Raw genomic sequence first — 13,224 nt, 5'->3', positions numbered from 1 at the left:
TCTAAGACAGACTAATCAATCTAATTCCGTCTAAACCTATTTACCCTGTCCGAGAGATCTGCTAATGAGGAATGCCAGTAACGCCTAGTTCTTGACACTGATCTCCAAAAGTGAGTTAATGAACCAATTTAAAGGGACATGCTTGACATTTGCAAATTAGTTTTCCTTGCTTGTTGAGGCAGCTTTGTATTGTATGGAACTGATGTGGTTGTCATTAAACCGTGCCTTTATGTGAGATTTTTATACTTCAGTAAACTTTAAACGACATCTTAACTGAGTAGGTTTATGTTATCATTTTAAATGTATTTTAAAAGTTTCTTTATTATTCATGATAATGACTTAAGAATTTTAAAAGTTTTATTCTTTTTATCCTCCACAGTAATGTTGTGCAATTTTATGATGATCCCCATTCCCAATTGAAAATATACACATTTTACACAAAAGTGTGTATTATAAGTAATTATAGGTTGTTAAATGCTTTCACCAGCATGCACAGATGGATTTTATGGCATAAATATTTGCCTCATAGGAAAAAATGGGGGGGAGGGAGGGGACAGACATTCTATGTTTTCATGTAACAGAACATAATGTCTGTTCTTTAAAATCTTCTCAGAATAGAGGGGGAAAACACAGCAAATCGGGTTTTTTTTTTAAAGGTGACAGTTTTGTTTAATTATAAAAGAAATATATTAATTCAAACATAGAGAACATTTATCAAATTAATATATTTACAAAACATATGCACTGAGGATCTAAATATAGAAGAAAAAAGTATGTTTTTTTGCCTGGGTTTAAATTAGGATGGAGAAGATGGACAACCCAAAAAACAAACAAATAAATAGAATTTTACATATGTTAACATATGAAATAAATCATTAGTGATTGAGAAAATTAATAAGAGATAAGGGAGGGCTTATTCTATCTTAATTAAAATGCTGTTTAATAGAATCAAAAGCTTTGAACCAAGGAATTATAGGAGACAGTTCTCTATTTGCCTAAGGTGGAGAGTTGAAACTGAACCCCACATAAAGGTAAGAAAATAAATAAAAGATATGCATTCAGTTTAAGTGTCAACTAGGAAAAGTTTCCAACAAGGAAGATAATGTGGAAACATGTCTCAACATGGGATCTAGGTAGAAATACAATGAGCAAACAAAACCTCTAACCTGAGATTTTGTAATGATACTTCTACTGTCTTGTGGGTTTGACTTTCTCTGATTTTTACACTGTCTTTATAGTCCAGGAAGTTCCAAACTGTTAATTTAAAGTGATTTTGGATTAAAGATCCTCTTTGGTACCCTCAACACAGACCCCATAGATTTTCCAGACATGAACCAGCAATGAGTCCACAATGCAAAGTTGTGATTAAGAAACATGTAACATATGACTACTTATGAAGTCAGCATAACTAACATATGAACGAATTAGGTTTCCAAGTAATAAACAATTATTAATTCATAATCACTTTATACACAACAACATGTTTAAAATAAGAATACTTAGTCAAGCAATGAACAAAAGAAAAGAGGCAGATTAAAGAAAAAAGCAGGTAAATTTTCTAGTTATGCAATAAAATTAAAAAATCAATTTATGGATCTAAAAGTATATCAACAGTCTACCAATCCTATGAATAATATTGAAACAAAATGTAAACCTATTAATCAAAATAAACACATACAAAGAGAAAATCTCAATGATAGGTTAGGAGACAATGAATAGATTTAAAGATCTAGTTAGTATGAAAAAAAGCAATTGAGGGAAAGAGAGAGTTATGAAAGTCATTATTTAAAGTGATAGTGGCTAGAAATGATCTAGAAAGAATCAAAGAGATTTTTAGATTTGGGAACCAGAAATCCCAAGCAAGAAGAATAAAAAGGAATCCCTAGAGACCTAGGTGTCAGATTATATGGATCCTTGTAAACCATGTGAAAATGTATTCTAAATTACATGTAATCCCAGGCATTTACAGTTAACATGATCTGATACATGAGTACTCACATATGCATATGTGCATACACATAAATTATTACAGCTACTTGGTAGAGAAGAGATTGCAGGATGACAATTGTACAAAGAAAGGAGATCAAGAGGGATGCTTCTATATCAGGTCAGGTAAATTGTATTCTTGTCTAGGGAGGTATTCCTTGATACAAAGCCAAGTTGTTACGTTTACTTTTTAATGTATTTATTTTTGCTACTATGAGAATCCTGTAGGAAATTAATGTTAGAATGTGTTTGGGAATCACAGGGAAAGTTAAATGAGAAATATTTGGAAATGAAAATTAAACATATAATATGAGAAAAAAGTACAATGTAGCCTTAAAACTCACTTTTTTTTTTAAATTGATAAATGTTTCCTGCATGCTTCTCTTGGGCTTTCTTTCAAACTCAGATACTTGCTTACTGTCTGTGTTTGCAGTGGATCTTGATATATTCATTACATGGCTAAGAGGCATGTTGATCTTTTCTGCCCTGGGCTTTATTCCTTGATAGGAAAAATAAATAATGAATGTAATTATTTTCTGTCCATCATTAGTTCAGGATCATTACACTTAGACCTCATTTCTAATAAGATTAAAAAGAGATTGCCAAGTGAACCACAGCTCAAGTAGAGTTCCTAAGTATACAATAAAATACTACTTAATTTTATAAGATATAAATAATATTTAATGTCAGCTTTGCCCTTTCACATTATAAAGGCTTTTCTATAAGACCTAAATTTTCAGTATTCTTTGTGAATATCATCTTTTGTGTTCAAAGATCTTAAATTTGCTAGATGTCAAGCTTTTAAAATAAATAATGCACACAGAACTCAGATTTAAAAAAACTATGCAAAATTATGATGAGAATATATTTGTCTATCTAATGTATATACCTACTATCTGATATCATATAATTATTTTTATTTTGTCAAGTTACTAAGCATTAGATACAATGAAATTAACTATGTTTGTAGTTGAGTATTAACAGATTATACCACTACACGTTGCACAATTTTAACAATATATTATAATAGTGTAAAAATTAACATCCTTGCTAATATTAATTTGGTACATTAATATTATAAGCACCTGCAGACATCCACAAATCCTAGGAAATATTCATGTTCTGCATCATTTGGCATATAAATAAACTCAAAGTCAGTTTAAGTTCTATATTTTGTTATGTCTCATCATTTCATCTCTCAGCTTATTTTATTCTCTCTCACTACTCAGCACTCCTTTTAGGCACTTTATACTTTGGAAATGATTTTGAAAGTAATTATATTTATAGCATGCTTTTTGTGCTATCATTAATCCTCTTGTAAATATTGAATCTTCAGAAGATACTTCTGGTGAACTTTTACTTACCATTTCCTTTGAGTGTTCATTCCTTGATGTTTCCTCCTAGTCTCATCTCCAGATCTTACATAACCACTTGTGAGTTGTGCTCATTCACAAGACATTGCAGTTAATTGTTTGCTTGCTTCTCTGTTATATTGTGGCTTCATTAAGGGTAGCAATTTTTCTCAGATTTCAGTTAACTCTTGGACACATGAGGTGAATGAAACATTCATTAAAATACACTATTTTTCATAGAATATTATTTTAGTGATGATTGTGCATGTGCTTATAATTATATCACACATCTTTTTTCACAGTGAAATTTTCCTAAGTATATTTTTCAATGGGCTAGTCAATAAGTGAAATGTGTTGTAACACATGGGAATTTTTTTCTATTCCAGAAAAAGTTATAAACTCAGTTTGAGAAAAGTTATTCATGATATTTTACAAATTTGTGACATTCCATTTTATTTTTATTAGAATTATTTTTTGAAAACTAAGTTGCAGTTAATTATTTTGATACAAATTCCCTATCATTTGTTTGGGTTCAGTGACAACTTTTAAAAAATTTTGAGGAGCCCTAGCTGGTTTGGCTCAGTGGATAGAGCATCGACTTGCAGACTCAGGGGTCCCGGGTTCGATTCCAGTCAAGGGCACATGCCGGGTTGTGGACTTGGTCCCCAGGAAAGGGCGTGCAGAAGGCAGCCGATCGGTGGTTCTCTTTCATTATTGATGTTTCTATCTCTCTTTCCTTCTTCCTTCCTCTCTAAAATTAATATATATATAATGGATATATTTATTTAAAAAATAAATAAAATAAAAAATTTTGAAGTAACATTGCTATATAACATTATATAATTTTCAGTTGCACAACATTATAATTTGATATGTGTGTACACTATAGTATCCTCACCACCAAAAGTCTAGTTTCTGTGAAAAAGAACAAAGCTGGAATTGTTATATTTATTGATTTAAAACTATTCTACAAAGCTGCAGTAATCAAAACAGCATGGTCCTGGAAAAAATAAAACCCCACAAACAAACATCAAAAGACACACAGAGGAATGGAACAGAATTGAGAGCCGAGATATAAACCCATACAACTTCTTTACAACAAAGAAGGAAAAATAAAAGTTTTTAATAAATGGTGCTGGGAAGACATCCATTTTTTATAACTTCCTTCAACTGTAGAAATTCAGTCATAATATACAATTAGAGAAAGAGAAGGTTAAATTTGGATTGATTGTAAAAAAAAAAAAAAAGAAAGCAAACTCATAGACAGTTACTACTCTGACAACTGCGTCAGGTAGGAATGATTCCAGCTGCAAATAAAGTGTAATCCAACCAGGAGCAACTTAAATGGGAAGGTTTCAGTTTTCCTTGCATGAAGGAAACAATATAGATAATTACTGCTGCTCTCTCAGCTCTCAGTGGTACCAGGCCATTGGGAAAACATATCTGAAATCCATGAGAGCTTTCTCTAATGGCTGTAAGGTGGCTTCAGTCGTTGGCATCACCTGTCCAATGAAGCAGGAGAAAGGCATGCGTTTTTCCATTTTAGTTTTAAATAATAATGAAAATACAGACCTCTGACTCCTAGAACAGACATGTTGACCAGAAATATATCACTTGGCTAATTTCAGCTCAAGGTGCCCTTGGGAAGGAAGGCAAGAAAAGCATGCTGGCTGGCAGGAGTCATTTGGATACTCACTGCAGTGTCTGCCCTAACGACCTCCTCAAAGTTCTCATGAACTGACCACTGCTATTGGAAAGAATGGTTCTACTCTCTCACTTCTTTATTTAAAGTACTTACGTTACAGTTTCAAAAACTACCCTATCAATTTATTAGCTTCAATAAGGGAAAAATAAAGTTAACATAAAAATTGTTGGCTGAAATACGCCTTGAAAGGTACTAAAAGGCTAATGTGCTCCCTTGTTCACTTTTTTCTCTCCCACTCTTCCATGCATTGCTTTTGTTTTTGTTTTTTTTCATTTTATTATGTACTTTTTAGAAGATGTAAGAAAATGATGTGGATTGGTTTAGCAAGAAAGAGAAAAAAAAATTCAGTTGTTTTCCTTTTTTCCATCTTTAATGACATACAGTTGACGAATAAATTTATAGATATTTAAAGAGAACAGTGTGATAATTTTGGTATACTTTGTAAAATGATTACCACAATTGGGTTAATTAACAAAACCATCACTTCACATAGTTACTTTTGTTGTTTAGTGGTGAGAATGCTTAAGGTCCACTCTCCTAGCAAATTACAAGTACACAAGACTATTATTAATTATAGTTACTATGATGTACATTAAATCCTCAGAGATTATTCATCTTATAATGAAGTATTGTACATTTTGATAGCATCTCCTCGGTAACTACTATTTAACTTCCTCTTTCTATGAGTTTGACTTTTTCTTTTTTAGATTCCAAATACAAGTGAGATCATATAGTATTTGTCTTTCTCTGACTAATTTCACTTAGCAGAATGCCTTCATCCATTTTATTGAAAATGGTAGGATTTTCTTCTTTCTCATGTCTGAATAATATTCATATATATATATACATATATATATGTACTTTATGTGTGTGTGTGTGTGTATGTGTATGTGTGTTAAAATCTTCTTTAGCCATTCACCTGTTGACAGATCTTAGGCTGTTTCTATACCTTCGTTACTGTGACTAAGAATGAAATGAAATGCAATGAAGGTGAGAGTGCAGATATCTCTTCACTGTTCTGATCTCATTTATATTAGATACCTGGGCGTGGGATTGCTGGATGGTAATTCTGTTTTGTCTTTTTTTATTTTTATTTTTTAAGGAACCTTTATATCCCATAGTGTCTTTAAAATTTACACTTCCACTAACAGGTTCCTTATTGCCACATCTTTACCGGTATTTGTTGTTGCCTTCTTATTATAGTTATCCTAACATGTGTGAGGTGATATCTCCTTGTGGTTTTGATTTACATTTCCTGATTATAAGTGGCATAGAGCACCTTTTCCTGTAACTTTTGGTCATCTTTATGTCTTCTTTAAAAAAAATCTCTATTCAAGACATTTGCTTGTTTTAAATTGGATTATTTGATATTTTGCTCTAGATTATAAGTTCCTTATATATTTTTTATAATAACCTCATATTAGATATATGATTTATAAATACTTTCTCCCCTTCTACAGACTGCCTTTTTATTTCTTTGATGGTTTTCTTTTCTGTGCTGTAGATCGCCTTTTCATTTATTATTTTTTTGTTTTCTTTTCTTTGCTATGCTGAGGCTTTTTAGTTTAATGTCCTACTTGATTATTTTCCATTTAGGCCTGTGCTTTTGATATTATATTTATTTTTTTGCCAAGATTAATGTCAAGGAGCCTTTTCTCTATTTTCTAGGAGGTTTGAGGTTACAGGGTTATACTTAAGTCTTTAATACATTTTGAGTTAATATTTGTGAGTGGTCCAATGTTATTCTTTTTTTTAAAAAATATATTTTATTGATTTTTTACAGAGAAGAAGGGAGAGAGATAGAGAGTTAGAAACATCGATGAGAGAGAAACATCGATCAGCTGCCTCCTGCACATCTCCTACTGGGGATGTGCCCGCAACCCAGGTACATGCCCTTGACCGGAATCGAACCTGGGACCCTTCAGTCCGCAGGCCGACGCTCTATCCACTGAGCCAAACCGGTTTCGGCTCCAATGTTATTCTTTAGCATGTGGGTATCTAGTTTTAAGGAAGAGACTATACATTCCCCCCTGTGTGTTCTTAAACCCCTTGTCAAATATTAGCTGAAAGTATATGTGTGGTTTTTATATCTGGGCTCTCTATTTTCCATTGCTCTATGTGTCTCTTTTGATGCCAATACCATAAAGTGTGAGGCCTCCATCTTTATTCTTCTTTCTTAAGATTGCGTTGGCTATGGGCTTTTTTGTTGTTTCATATAAATTTTAGAGTTTTATTTCATTTATATAAAAATACCTTTGTAATTTTGGCAGGGATTGCTTTGAATCTGTACATTACTTTGGACACTATGGACATCTTAACAATATTAATTTATGGAATTAAAACCTGCTAATTAATTTCATTTCCTTCAGGTTTTAAAATCTCTGTTTAAAAATAATCATTATTGGGTACATCATGAGTTTTTCTTCTTATTTTACTCTTTCCTTCAGTCAAGATGTGCCTATGTATAGCAGAAAGCTTTGGAGATGCCAGGGAGCACCTCATATTTGCATGTGTATTCTTGTTTTGATGTCTACCAAGGTAGGAAACCATAATGTTAAGTGGGAGATTCAGTGAATAAAGGCATTCTGGAACACTTAAATGAACAGAGAATGTTAGAGATGTGCATTCAAGGCAAAGAAAATACATACAAATAGTGGAGGATGACTTGTATTGTGGTCTAGTGGAGAACTAGATTAGGAATGGCAGTGGTCAGCCTGAATGATATACTGTAGGAGGAAGCTGTGGACAGACACTGGGGGTTCATGGTGATCTAAGATACATATGAAAAGCAGGGAAAATAAGGTACCAGAATATTAATATTTTTCTCTTACCTTGAACTTATTATTACTCCTTCCCACTATCTATTATTACTGAATGGAGCCAATTTAGCTCTACTAGTATCTCCTGTTGCTAAAAAAAAGGACACAACTTTTCTGTTTTAGCTCTGCTCACATAAAGTTGTGTAGCATGTACAACTTTTTCCTACACCCAATCTACTGTGTGGCCCTACTACTGAAGATCCTTGTTCTGCCCTAACTGATTTGGCTCAGTGGATAGAGCATCGGCCTGCGGACTGAAGGGTCCCGGGTTCGATTCCTGTCAAGGGCATGACCTTGGTTGCAGGCACATCCCCAGTGGGGGATGTGCAGGAGGCAGCTGATCGATGTTTCTAACTCTCTATCCCTCTCCTTCCTCTCTGTAAAAAATCAATAAAATATATTTTTTTAAAAAGATCCTTGTTCTGTCATTCCTAAGTCTCTTAAAATGCTGAGTTCCTAAGGGAGTAAATCTACAGAAATTGAAATGCTGGGAGTGAGGTAAGGCCTGCCTCAGTACTATTTTCAACTTGACCTAACTATAGTGCAGCTGTTTATCTGAGCGTTTTCTTATATTTCCAAGACAGATGAAGAGGATGCAAATGACATATTAGTCTACCTCATGGGTGCTATAAAAAAGTTAGAGTTTAAAGTGTTATTTAAATGGATCCAGTTCTCTGGGAAATACTTTACACTTGATAGGCTTTCTTGATATGCTATCAAGGCTCTCAAAGTCCCTGAAATTATAGGTTAATAGATATTATCATACATAATAACAAAATAAGCCCAACTACAAATCTTTGCTACAAGAACACTTTGGTGGTTCCTGAAACTAATTAAAACAATTTATAAAAATAAGTTATGTCACAGTAATTCCTGATTCATGTGGTGTAGCAAATAAAATAACCCCTTTTAAGATAAAATATGAATAATACTTTATATTATACCAAAATATTTAAACTAAACTAACTAAAATAAAGATATATTTCTTTTGAACTCTATGAAAATAAACCACACTATAAAAACTCAAAAATCTTAAAAAGCTATAATAGTTTCATAATCTCTAGCACCTCTATTAAGGCTGGTTGTGCTTTTACCTGTATTCAGAATATGTAAAAGACATCTCTTTAAACAATAATTTTATAATTTTGAGGACTGTATGTATCTCCTGGAAAGAGAACCATTAATGAACAAACTGAACTACCAAGCAAAATAGAGACAGACTCAGACATAGAGAGCAGACAGATAGCTCTGGTAGAGGAGGTTGGGGGTGTTGGGGAGTGTGGAGGGATGGAGCAAAAAGAGAGAACTCATGGACATGGACAATGGCGTGGTGATTGCAGAGGAGTGAGGGAGTGGGTGGACGTGGAAGAGGGCATCGAGAGAATAAATGGTGATGTAAAATAAGTAAAATAAAAATGAATGAATGAATGAATGAATGAATGAATGAAAGGCTGTTGTTTGAAACAGTGAAGTGATCATCTCTTTTTCTTTGAAAATACTTTAGAAGTGATGTAAAATATTCAGGATACTGTAAGTAGCACACTTAGGTGATTCAACTCATTTACATTTATATTTCATTTTTATGCACTCAATTAGGGAACACATTGTAGTTTTAAAAGGTAAAATGCTATATGTGTGTGTTTCTGGATATTTAAAGGAAATATATATATGGCTCAGTGTTTCTTAAAAAATGTTCTAGGAAGTGTGAAAAAGCCCTCGCCGGTTTGGTTCAGTAGTTAGAGTGTTGGCTGATGGACTGAAAGGCAACAGGTTTAATTCTTGACAAGGGCAAGTGCCTTCGTTACAGGCTCAATCCCCGCCCAGGGCCATGTGCAGGAGGCAACCAGTCCATGTGTCTCTATCATATGACTGTTTCTTTCCCTGTTTCTCCCCCTCCCTTCCACTCTCTCTAAGAATCAATGGGGACAAAATATCCTCAGGTGAGGCAAATAAAAAAGAAGTGTGAAAAAAGAAAATAGTGTAACTTAGGAAATACGGTGCCTTCTCGGTTAAGTTCTATTTTTAATACTGTCTTCCATTACTCAAATTACCTTTCTTCTCACTATTCACAAAGGCCAACCTAGTCAAGCTGAGAAACCTCTGTCCTTAAAGCTATTGCATATTCAAATTTCACTGTTCAATTAATTTCTTGCCACTATAAGTGGGTTATATGTGACTATGGAGGACAAACCCATTAAAAATATAGCTATACTTATATGATTTAATATCCAAGAATGATTTTGAAAAATTTACTCTTCTTAAAAGAATATCACCATGTATTTCTCTGTGTTTTGAAAATGTTTACTCACTGCAAACTAAAAAAGAAAAGCTCTATAATATACATCAGAAAATCACTATTGTTTTAAGAAATATTTTAATACTACCAACTCATATATTTTAACAACTAAAGTTATTTAGAGGTGATAATAATATTAATTACAAAGGTGAAGAAGGAGGAGGAGGAGGAAGGGGAAGAGGAAAGAAGGAAGAGGCAGAGAGAGAGGAGGTAGAGGAGCTAGAGTTAAGAGAAGAATTGTTTTTCCAATACTCTTCTCATTTAATTCTGTGTTCTCTGAGACCTTTGTCTTCCTCTTTATTTTAACACTAGGGACCCAGTGCACAAATTCATGCACCTTAAAAGGAACAGTGGGCCATGAGGCTGCGGTGGGCACAGGGGCAGGTCTCGGCCCATCCTCTGCGCCCCTGCCCAGCCCCTCCTGCCACGGCTCCCAGTCCCCTGTATGCAGGCAGCCCCACCCCGCCCCCACCACTCCCACGCATTGATGGTGCCGCCCCCGCTCACACCCACTGATGCCGCATAGAAATTGGGGCCAACGCCAGCAGCGGGTGCGAGTAGCCACTGCTGCTCCGATCGCCCCTCAGGAGGAGGGGGAGGTGGAGAAGCCTCAAGGGCAATCGGGGCTAGTACCATCAGCGGGTGCAAGAGGCAACTGCCATCCCTGATTGTCCCTCAGCAGCAGGGGGAGGTGGAAAAGTCCTGAGGGGCGATTTGGGTCGGCAACTGCGGCTCACAACTGCTGACAGCATCTAGTGATCAGAGCCGGCGCTGGCAGAGGGTGCGAGCAGAAGCTCCAGCGCCTGCAGCGGGTGCAAGTGGAGCCGGCAGAGCAGCAGGTGCGAGCACCACATGGGACTGTAGCATGCAGCAGGAAAGAATTTTCAGTAACCACCAGAGGCTCACCCTGATGACAGTAACCAGTGCCCAGCCTTGGTCTGGCACCCCCACTTACCTGCTCCATCATCCCGCTGCAGCCAATGCCCACCATGTTCCACGCTCTGCCACCTGCTGCCGACACCCACTGTGTTATGTGCATGCCACCTGGTGGTCAGCACACATCATAGCAACTGGTTGTTTGGTTCAGTTGTTCTGCCATTCAATCTATTTGCATATTAGGGTTTTATATATAAAGATGTTCAGTATGTTTTTGCTAGCACTATGCTGCAGATGTCCATGCTTGCATGGTAAAATGAACAGGAAATATCTGTTTTCTTTGTATTTTTCCTTTCTGACATGCAAGCATGAGCAAAAATGTACATAAGCAAATGAGCCAAATGATTGTGGGTAATTAGTTGGTGAAATATATGAAAGCAAATTATTTGTTATATATAAGCAGAGGGGTTTTATTGGTGCGTTTTTTTTTTTTTTCCAAAAAATTTACCTGGAGCCAGACAACTAGGATACTCCTTGAAATTTCGCCAATTATAAGTCAACTCTGAGCATTTCTGCAAGAAGTTTACAAAAGGTTCAAATGTTTTGTGGTTTTGAAAGTGTTGTGATTTTATCGTAATGTTCATCTACTGATATTAAAAGAATGTAGTAATTTGATCTCTTTTAAATGATAACCTTTAGATTAGGCTTTTATCACAGTATTTGGTATCATTTTGAACTCTATAATGAGGTAATGGATCTCATTGTTATTGTGTGCCAATTTCAAGATAGATAATTTGCTTCATTTATCACTCTTTATAATCACCATGGGTGATGACTTCAGTTTTAGTGTAGTTCTGTTTTTGATTAGTGTAATGTCATTTCCAAGTTTCATTATCTACAAAGGATAGAACTGTGTCTCTCTGCCTGTCAAGTGTCTCACTTTACATGAACATGGAATTCACTCTGAAGAGTCTATTAAAACAACTTTCATTAAATCACCCTTGCTTAAATAAAATGAGCTGTTATTTTGAAAAATTACACATATGATAATAAGAATCCTTAGTTGGGGAGTTTAAAGTACTAACAGATATAGGTCAGAGTTCTACTAGTTGTCAGATACAAAAATCAGGAAAAACAAATTGTTGACCACTTAGCCTCACCTACTAGTATAACCTCCAGTGCACAGAAACATCTTACTGCTGTTAGTTCTTTATTTGCCTTCCGGATCTTCACGGAGGCCTCATGAAAGAGTGACATACATAAAGTCAGACCTAGCTGCATTCCTAGGTCTACCACTTACTACCATTTTGTCTTAGAAAAGTTACTCATTTTCAGGTTCTCATCCATATAATGAAAATAGTGACATCAAGTTCTTAGAGTTACTTTGAAGTGATAATATATGTGAAAGCACCTAACATAATATCACCTAATAGATTAAGTCTTTTAATCTACAATTGTATCAAGCTGTTTTTACCTTTACTTATTATTTGTCAGTTCTTTTGTCTTAATTGTCTATTAAAACATTTTTAATTTTCACAAAATTTCTACTAATTAGGATGAACGAGGAGTAGATTATTTGGCTAGGGAAGGAATAATATCCCCTTTTCTCTTTACTCTGTTACATATTGCACATTGTAACATTCTCAGATCATTTCAGAAGGAAGATTACATTATTGGGAGATCAGGTAGTAGACATTGCTTTTCCTTTCTCACTGGCAAACATTGATTCATTTGCATAAGCATCATTATATTATACTCAACTAAAAATATTTGGTTTTTCTCACCTTTTTATTTTGGGCCTATTTCAATATTCCTGGATCATCTGGTATAATCAGTATTCTATAAATTATAACCACTCTGCTTCAATTATGTGGGGATTTTTCCTTTAAATGCTTCCTGTACCTACTCATACCTTTCTTTAATTCGTTGAAGAACTCTTCTACCTCCTTTTAATCTTCCAGATTTATTTCCCAAATGTTCAAGGACATTTCTCAATTAATGTCAGTTATTGTAATTGATCTAATTTAAAATTTTACATGGTCATGAATGAATTGATATCCAGCTACAATTTGAAATAAACGATTTCTTATAGTTAGCTTTCACAAAACTATGATTTATGGTTTTGAATGGTATAGCTTTTTGTTATTGTCATCTTGGCTTAGCATCTGATGTTTTCTCTTTGGCACGATT

The 13,224-nt window shown here is 34.6% G+C and overlaps 1 protein-coding gene across 2 annotated transcripts in view; it reads left to right on the top strand.

Annotated features, from left to right (window-relative positions):
- CNTN5 (contactin 5) overlaps nt 1-13,224 on the top strand; it is a 1,123,865-nt gene that overhangs the window by 223,930 nt on the left and 886,711 nt on the right. The window contains exon 1 of one of the 2 annotated variants that reach the window (XM_070425924.1): nt 2,044-2,107. The exons of the other annotated variant lie outside the window; for it this stretch is intronic. The gene's annotated coding sequence lies outside the window, so the exon portion shown is untranslated. Of the gene's footprint in view, nt 1-2,043; nt 2,108-13,224 lie in introns of those variants that run through there. 2 annotated transcript variants of the gene reach the window in all.

This window comes from Myotis yumanensis, unplaced genomic scaffold (genome assembly GCF_028538775.1).
Source record: "Myotis yumanensis isolate MYYU_CA2020_CCGP unplaced genomic scaffold, mMyoYum1.0.hap1 SCAF_10, whole genome shotgun sequence".
Lineage (NCBI taxonomy): Eukaryota > Metazoa > Chordata > Mammalia > Chiroptera > Vespertilionidae > Myotis > Myotis yumanensis.
The sequence above is the reverse complement of the archived record's forward strand: the minus strand, read 5'-3'. Positions and strand labels throughout refer to the sequence as shown.